Genomic DNA, 8,826 nt, shown 5'->3' with positions numbered 1-8,826 from the left:
GTTACTATGGTAATCCTAGCTCATAATAGTTTGTGGGTTTTTTTTTTTTTTTTTCCCTTTAAAAGGCTGATGCTTGCCTGCAATAAATGTCGCCTTGATCAGACTCTTGTCTTGGCGTCCTTCCTTTCTCTCTGCCCCATCTCCACCCCGCTGCTCTTTCAGGTTTGAGACTGCTGGGCAGTGCTCTGCGTCGCCGGCTCACAACAGGGAAGAATGAGGACTTTTTAGGAAGGAATGGATCAGGAGGTTTTAGTCACCTACTGGGTGACTGATGTCTATCTAGACTTTATTGGACCAAGTGATACCATTTTTCTTATCCCCTTGGAGGTATGTAGGCTTGATCATCCCACTTTTACCTTGAGACCTGGCCTCCAACAAATGCACCTCTGGCCACAGTTGTAATGTGTTATCATCTTATGCATCTTCTGAACCCCTCAAGGGCCTAGCCCTGTAAGATTTCCTGTGATATCTCTACCTAACTTAGGTGTTTATAATACTAGAATGCACAATATAGGCTGAGTTATAAATGACAAGAGTTGGGCCAGGGATTAACTCAGTGATGCCAATGCCTGCCTTGCAAGTTCAAGGTCCCAAGTTTGATCCCCGGGACAAAATAAATAAAATAAATGACAGTAACAGTTATATGTGTATTTTGAACACATAGAACATGCAAAGATATTTTAGAGTGTTGGCTTTTAAAAAGCATTACAGGACCTGGGATTTAGCTCAATTTTCCAGCACCTACCTCACAAGTGCAAGGTCCCAAGTTTGATCTCCAGTACCAAAATAAAATAAAATAAAATAAAAGCATTACAGATGCAATCCAGATACCACCTGGGATAACATATAAAATACTATTATTAATAGAGACACACAGCACCAATATTATTAAGGAAGTCTGAAAACTCAAATAGATTAGTTCCCTCCCCTATACATGGCATCATTCCAAAGCACAAGAGTTCACAAGGCCCAGTATCTGCTTATAGATTCACCTTAATGCATCTTTTGATTTCCTGGCTAATTGTTGGAGACCACACTGCAATGTTTCCACATTTTTCTAATGTAAAACTGATTCTGGTGCATACTATATACAAACAAAGCAACCAGAATTCCTCAAAAGTAAGCTATCAAAGTTATATTAAAAGTATATTAGAAAGCAAAGACACTTGCCATCTGAGTTCTAAATTCATTGTGGAAATGACTTTTTCTAAATCAGATTTCCACTGGGTATTTTCTTTCTTCTTCTTCTTCTTCTTCTTTCTTCTTCTTTCTTCTTCTTCTGTTACATTCATTATTGGGATCTTGTACCTTTACATGACAGGTCTTTGGTTCTCATTTTTTCCCCTTGTCCCTGCCCTCCCTTCACTCCCTCCTCCCCTCCCCATTTACAAACATTTTATTTCCATTTTTTCATTTTCTCCTATTTTTTTTCTTTCCCTTATTCCCTTTCCCCTACCCTTCCACTTTCCTTACACCTTTAGCCCTTTTCTTCCCATTTCACAATGCCAGTTATCTCATTAGGATCTTATGTCCACTGGGTATTTTCTAACTACCCTATCTAGGGCTGTGCCATTTGCGAATGGATTTCCTATTATTGGCTCCTGAACTCTTTCTTTCTTATCTGTCATCAGAATGATTTACAGGGCAACGGCTATGAGAAAGAGGAGAGAACACATCTTCATGATTGTTAAAAACAAGGGCAACAATTAAGAAGCCCACAGTTTTTAATTTCTGCTAGTGAAAAAAAATAGATGTTTTTATTTTAAGATTTCTATGGAAAATGAAGTCAAGCAGATAGTATATTTTAGCTTCTGTAGTAAATAATCATATATGAAATGGCAGAAACTTCTTATGATAAGGCAAAGCAGAAAAGCAAGCATTTGCTTATATTTCACATAGCTTAGAAACATTTTACTAGAGACTCTTCAACTTACAGGAACTAATGCCCCACAGACAAATAATTAGGGGAAAACAGGAAGTTTTTTCAAGGAAGCTTTTTGTTTCACTCACTCAGCCAATTATAAAATGATCATGCTTTGAAGTTTTGGTTTAATATCAGACACTAATAACTATGTAGAGAAGTCTTTAAAAGGTAAAGCTGTAAGAAGTAAATGACTGAGTTGTTATATAGTATTGCATAATGGCCTGGCAGTATTTAATGAAAGGCAGTTTGGCTTGATATATACCTAATAAAAAAAAAGCAACAGGGCTGGGCAGTTAGCTTAGCGGTGCCATTACCTACCTCACAAGCACAAGGACCAGAGTTTGATCCCGGGTGCCAAAAAAGAAAAAAATAACAAGTATAATGTAACAAATAATGATAGTGAAAAAAATCAACTAAGGAACATAGATAAGACTTAACCAAAATGGAGTACTACTCAGCAATAAAACATGAGAAAGTAGAGTCATTCATAGGAAAATGGGTGCGTATTGAGGCCATACTCTTAAGAGAAATAAATAAATAAATAAGACACATGTGTAAATACCAAATAGTTTCTTTGGTGTGAAAATCTAAAAGTGTACATAAGATCCAAATTGTATAACTGACAATGTGAAATAGGAAGAAAGGGGCTAAAGGTGTAGGAGAAGTGTAAAGGGTAGGGGAAAGGAAATAAGGGAAAAGACAAAATATGAGAAAAGGAAAAAATGGAAACAAAGCCTTTGTAAATAAGGAAGAGGGAATGGGTGAAGGGAGGGTAGGGGTATGGGGAAAAATTGAGAACCAAGATCTGTCATATAAAGGTACAAGATCCCAATGATAAATATAACTGTATTGTATACTTTAAAAGTACCGATAAACTCAGTGGAAAAACAAATATTTAAACCAATGAGATGAGTTAAATTAAAGCCATCAGTACCTGATACTCAGAAAATACATTTCCCTATATCTACCAAATTTTACATATAAGCCTTTAAATGGGCCTAAAACCTATTTTATTATTGCCCTCTTTGCTTCTTCTTGTTGTTTTCTTAAAATTTCCTCAGAAATTTAGGCCATGCTAGAGAATAGTGTATTCTCAGGTTTGATCAAGGGAAAAAAGCTTAATGCTTGAACACTAGAAATTCCATCCTATCCCATGTGTTCCTTGGCAGACACAGAAACACCTTAGACATGGCCCCAGAGAGCTTAATGCCAGAGCCATTGTGCCTCGTTGAAAACACTGAAGAGAAGCTAGTGGTTAAACAAGAAGCTCTGAGAATCTGGTCACCCAGCCCATCGTGGTAGTAGCAATCGTGGGCCTCTACCACACAGCCAAATCCTACCTGATGAACAAGCTGGCTGGGAAGGAAAAGGCTGAGTGCAGCCAGCGAAGCTCTGCTGAGCCCTCTGTCCACCCATGTTTCACCATACAGCAAGGGGATGTAAGAAGAAAAAAGTTGGAGATGAATATTGAGAGCCAGTGTTTGGGCCATGATTAATCATTTCGTCTCCCGGGAAGTAAAAGGCAACTCACTATCCCTGACATATAATTTCATGTTTATTTTATTTTGTCTGCCTTAAGAGCTCCTTGGGTAATCATATGTTCCCCTCATAAGGAATAAGATATCATAAAATAATTTGCATATACACAAACTATTAAAAATTTTAGTGCCATGATATTATGATTAATCCAAACTGTAGTATTTGATATTATTTCCTCAAATCTCTGTTGAAATTCAGATCAACACTTATATTTTCTGTAGTCTCGTCTTGCTTTCCTTAATCACTATAACAAATATCCACAAAGCACCCAATTTCCAGACACATGTTATGACAACCTCTCCACTGTCCTTTGCAGGCTTTTCTGTTGGCTCCACAGCGCAGTCCCACACCAAGGGATCTGGATATGGTGTGTGCCTCATCCTGAGAAGTCAGACCACTCCCTAGTTCTGCTTGACACTGAGGGCCTGGGAGATGTAGAGAAGGTAAAGAAGAAAGATTATTTTTTAATTAATATCCTCATCTGAGAAGTTCCTTACACAGGAAATTTTTGATTTGGTTTTGGTTTTGTTTTCTCCTAAATTTGTACTTCTTCTTGACCATGGTATACCCCCTTTTCTCCTACCTGTTATTGATAGATTTAGGAAGGCTGAAGTAAGAAAATATATCTACATGGCAGAATCAATACTGGAAAAATTATCCTTATATTGAGCTGAATAGTTCCTAGATGCACACAGATGTTGTAGATAAAATCACTGCTACAATTTGGTCTCACAGAAAAGAACGTAGGCGAAGGCTCTGAGTTAGACCAACTTCAGTTCAAATCTCTGACACTTGTAGCTCTGACTTTGACAAAAATAAGTATTCCAGAAATTTAATTTTTCTTCAGTCTTATCCAAATCATTAAACTCTGAATACATGGGCCTTTCTAGTCTATGTTGGTGTTGACCACCAGCTATATTGAAAAAAATGTCTTGATTTTTACCAGTACCATTTCCTACACCCTCCAAGCATACTTGGTTTTAGGATCCCAAAGTGAAGTCACTACATTCAGACTTGGAAAGACATGTATACAGTTGGCTTTTATAAGCCTGATGAAAGCTGATTCTTGCACATATACATAAATTTCTGTTAAATACCCATTGTTTTTTATGCTTTTGTTTTTGTTTTGTTGTTGTTGTTGTTATTTTAGTTTTACTTTTGACTTTAGTTTGACTTTTGACTTTAGTTTTACTTTTGACTTTTGACTAACATTGAACAATGGAAAGCCATAATTTGAACTTCATTTCCTTCTCTGCAAGATGTAGCAGTGATTATAAACTTAGCTTACAGCATTGTTTTTGGCAATAGATAAGGTCAGTAATGTGAACTGCCTTGTGGATGGTAGTTACTCAATAAAACATATATCCATCATGTATATAAGCCATTTTAATATTAGACCCTGAAAAACATTGATTTTAAGTACTGTGTTTATACAATTATCTTTGACTATTCATATTCCAAATATCTAGCAGCAGTTATAAGAAGAACTAGTGAGTTAACAGTAAATGGATCAGTATAAAATCATGTATGGTTTTCACACAAAGTTCATGTGTCTGACAATGACTTTTGACTTGTTTAATATTTATATGTCAGGATCTTATTGTCATGATTGCTCATCTGGGAATGCCGTGAGACATGAGAAGTTTGCTCTGACTTCTGGGTTGATGATAAGAATGATACACAGATCTTTGCACTGACGATCCTGCTGAGCAGCACCTTTGCATACAACACTATGAACAAAATTGACCAGGCTGCCATTGACCTACTGCAGTATCCTTTTGTGATACAGGATGGCAGAAAAGCCAGAGAAATCTTTATTCACCAGCTATAATGCTGTGAAATCTTGTGCATCGCAAAAATATAACTGTGACAAAATCAAAAGTACAACAACAAAAAGCCTTCATATTTACTGCTGTCAAATTGGGTGTCTGGTAGAGAGAAAATATAGGTTTCTGGGAGTCATGAAATAAAATGTGGGCTTCAATGCACTCCTATTTTTTCCTTAATTTCATCTCAGCAATATGACAGAAGTGACAGATTTGCTCAGGGCAAGAAACTCACCTGATCTTTATGAGGCTGAAGATGCTGCTGACTTAGTGAGCTTCTTTCCAGACTTAATGTGAACTCTAAGGGATTTCTACCTAGGCCTGGAAACAAATGAACAACTTGTCACACCAGATGAGTACCTGGAGAACTCACTAATGGTCAAAGAAGGTAAGGGCATTTTGGATTGGAAAGAGGAAAAAAATAATCCAAGAAATTACCTCTTTTTGTAGGTGGCTGAATGTATGCTTTTCCATATTTATCCCCTTAACTCCTTTACAAAACAAATAATAAATATTAATAATTTATAATAAACTAATAGATTGGATATTAAAGTATATCACATGCCTATTCTTGGGTCAAATATTTTTTCTTACTTTCCCTGATTAGTACCCTTTATCATTTGCTCACGGTTTACAAAGGCATGTCACTAAGTAACATTAGGGGAAAGAAAATTTATTTGAGGAAATAGTGACTGCTAATTTTATACTAAACTCCTTTTTTTTCCTTCCCCAGGTAGCAATGAGAGAATTCAAAATTTCAGCTTGCCCCATCTGTGTATAAAGAAGTTCTTTCCAGGAAAGGAAATGCTTTATCTTTGACTCACCCACTGAGAAGAATAAGCTTTACCAGCTTGAGAAGCTGCACGATGATGAGCTGTATCCTGAGTTTGTACAACAAGTGGCAGAATTCTGTTCCTACATCTTCAGCAACTCCACAGCCAAGACTCTTCCAGGAGGCATCATGGTTGATGGCCCTCATGAGTATCTATTTAGGTAATATCCTTCAACTCAATGGAAGGTATAAGAAAGATATGGGGACGAATGCATAAGTAATTGCCACCATGAGAATCATTTGCCACGTGTTTATAAAGTTTTAATGCATAAGAAAAATATTTCTAATATTTTATTTTTTAGTAATGCTTAAAATTATGTAAAGTTTGAAAAAAATGAAGATGGTGTTCCACTGTTGAACTAGACTAATCCACATTGATTGGCAGTATTTGCTCAGCATATACTTTGGGATTGCATTATGTGTCACCGTTTCAATAGGCACAAAGTGAGAAAGGCATATATGTTCCTGGTAGAAAGAGCATATGGCTGACACAAATATACAAAGACTCGAATTGCCTGGATTCCTAAAAGATATCTAAGCAGACTTCATGTTCTAGTTTTACCTAAAAAATCTATGTCTCAGAATTCTGTAAATAATTGCTATATCACAGGTGAAATTGAGAATTAGTTGACAGAACAGTGAAACAGAGAAATTCCTGCAAAGAATAAAACAAACTTCATCTAAAATTGCATATTTTTCTTCATGCCAGCTTTACCATAATAAAATAAAAGACAAAGGGAAATTTGAAAGAAATGGAAAACTGAAGAAGAGAGAAAGAAAGGAAAGATTAAAAACCTAGAGGTCTAGAGCATTTTAATTAAGTATTCATGGCTTTATATCTCATTTGTTTGTGGATAACTATGGTATGTGAAGTGTCACATATGTCTTGAGATTTTCCCTAACACTATTTTTTTCCTCAAGAAGGAAAAACCAGGCTTTATAATCATAAAACTTTCCAAAAGATTTTACCTGGGCCACTTGAATACTGCCCAGAATGTTGAAAAGTTTCAGTCAATGAATTACTAACTTGACATTGTGAGAATTACTCAAATAAGTCATGGACTCTCTCCGCCAACAATATAAGCATCTCTTCCTCTATGAAGGTCTGGAGTGCCTGGCATAGAGCTATGTCAATGCCATCAACAGTGGGGATCTGCCTTGCATCAAGAACTCAGTCCTGGCCTTGGCCCAGAGAGAAAATTCAGCTGCAGTGCAGAAGGCCTTGGCCTATTATGAGCAGCAGATGGGCCAGAAAGTGCAGCTGCTCACAGACACCGTCCAGGAGCTGCTGGACCTGCACAGGACCTGTGAGAGGGAGGCCATGGAAATACTCACAAAGAACTCTTTCAAGGATGGGGACCAAAGCTTCCAGAAGGAATTACAGATAATTATTAGTATTTTTTGTTCTAGTTCCTGGGCAGTAACTTTTATAGAAGGCAAATATTTCTATGAATGTTAAAACAAAACTTAATTAATAAAAGTTTCTACTAGACTAGAAAATAATAGTACTTACATATCTATGTCACATCTATTCTGAAAACAAGCAGACATATAAATACTCAGGGCCAGTGGTGGTGAATATACGGTACTCGTGCTGTAGTAGGCTAATGGTATCATTGAAAGCTCTAAAAGGTCCACCGTCATGCCTCCAGCACATTTAGATTTTGAAGTTCGCACATATGGACACAACTCATGTTCACTGTTATACCCATGGAGCAAGCTTGATTGATTCTATTCTAAAATTAAAATTGTATTTTAAAATTGTATTTATAATATTCAATTTACAGCTTCATTAGTCAATCACCATTTGTATCTACTAAAATATAATGTATCCAAGATTAATAGAATAATCTAACATCATCCCAGTTAAATTACTCAATTCTTCATTCTCATTGAAGGTGGAAAAACAGAAAAAAAAAAGCAGAAATGCTGTAAAACTGTAAGTTGTATTTAATATTTGGTCATAAAGCTAAGGGTTATGTGATCATAAGGTCACATCTAAAGGAGAAATAGAAAGTGATTTCTAATCCAAAAGTAAAAGTCATTTTTCATACAGTATCATCCTCAGAACTTTTCCAGGTTTGATGGGAAAGACACAGCCTTGTTCATATTCCATTAAATTTATAGAAAAATAGGTTCTTTTTGGAAACTACTTCTGGAAATATTGAATTTTTATTAACTTATCCATAGTTTTTTTGTTCCCTTGAAGACCTTACTAGACGCGAAGCAGACAGATATTTGGAAGCAGAACAAGGAAGCCTCTTCAAAACATTGTTTAACTTTACTTTAGAGCATTTTTTGTCCTCTGGAACAAGATGTGAAGTTTGGGATTTATTTTAAGCCAGGAGGCCATAATCTCTTCCTTCAGAAAAGAGAAGAGCTGAAAACAATGTACTATCGGGAGCCTAGGAAAGGAATGCAGATATCCTTAGTTTATCTATTAATTATGGAAAAGATAGCCTCCTTTTTAAGAAGCATTGAAGAATAAAAACAAATATATATAGGCACAGGATGAGGTTTATGTCTCTGCCTAGATGTTATTCTTTCCTTGAATGAATGTAAATCAGAAATCATGTAATCATGTGCATTGGCAAAGTTGTGAGATTAAAATGAGTCCTCACAATAATCATCAAACTTTTAGTGCAACCATTAAATACTCAGTAAAACAAAAGAAGTTTTGAAGTTTTTTTGTTTTTTGTTTTTTG

General features: G+C 36.0%; 1 pseudogene; it reads left to right on the top strand.

Annotated features, from left to right (window-relative positions):
* Positions 1-234: 234 nt before the first annotated feature.
* Positions 235-5,294, top strand: LOC117283978 (annotated as a pseudogene).
* Positions 5,295-8,826: the final 3,532 nt, after the last annotated feature.

Source organism: Fukomys damarensis, unplaced genomic scaffold, assembly GCF_012274545.1.
Source record: "Fukomys damarensis isolate Sample0158 unplaced genomic scaffold, DMR_v1.0_HiC HiC_scaffold_33, whole genome shotgun sequence".
Taxonomy (NCBI): domain Eukaryota; kingdom Metazoa; phylum Chordata; class Mammalia; order Rodentia; family Bathyergidae; genus Fukomys; species Fukomys damarensis.
The sequence above is the reverse complement of the archived record's forward strand: the minus strand, read 5'-3'. Positions and strand labels throughout refer to the sequence as shown.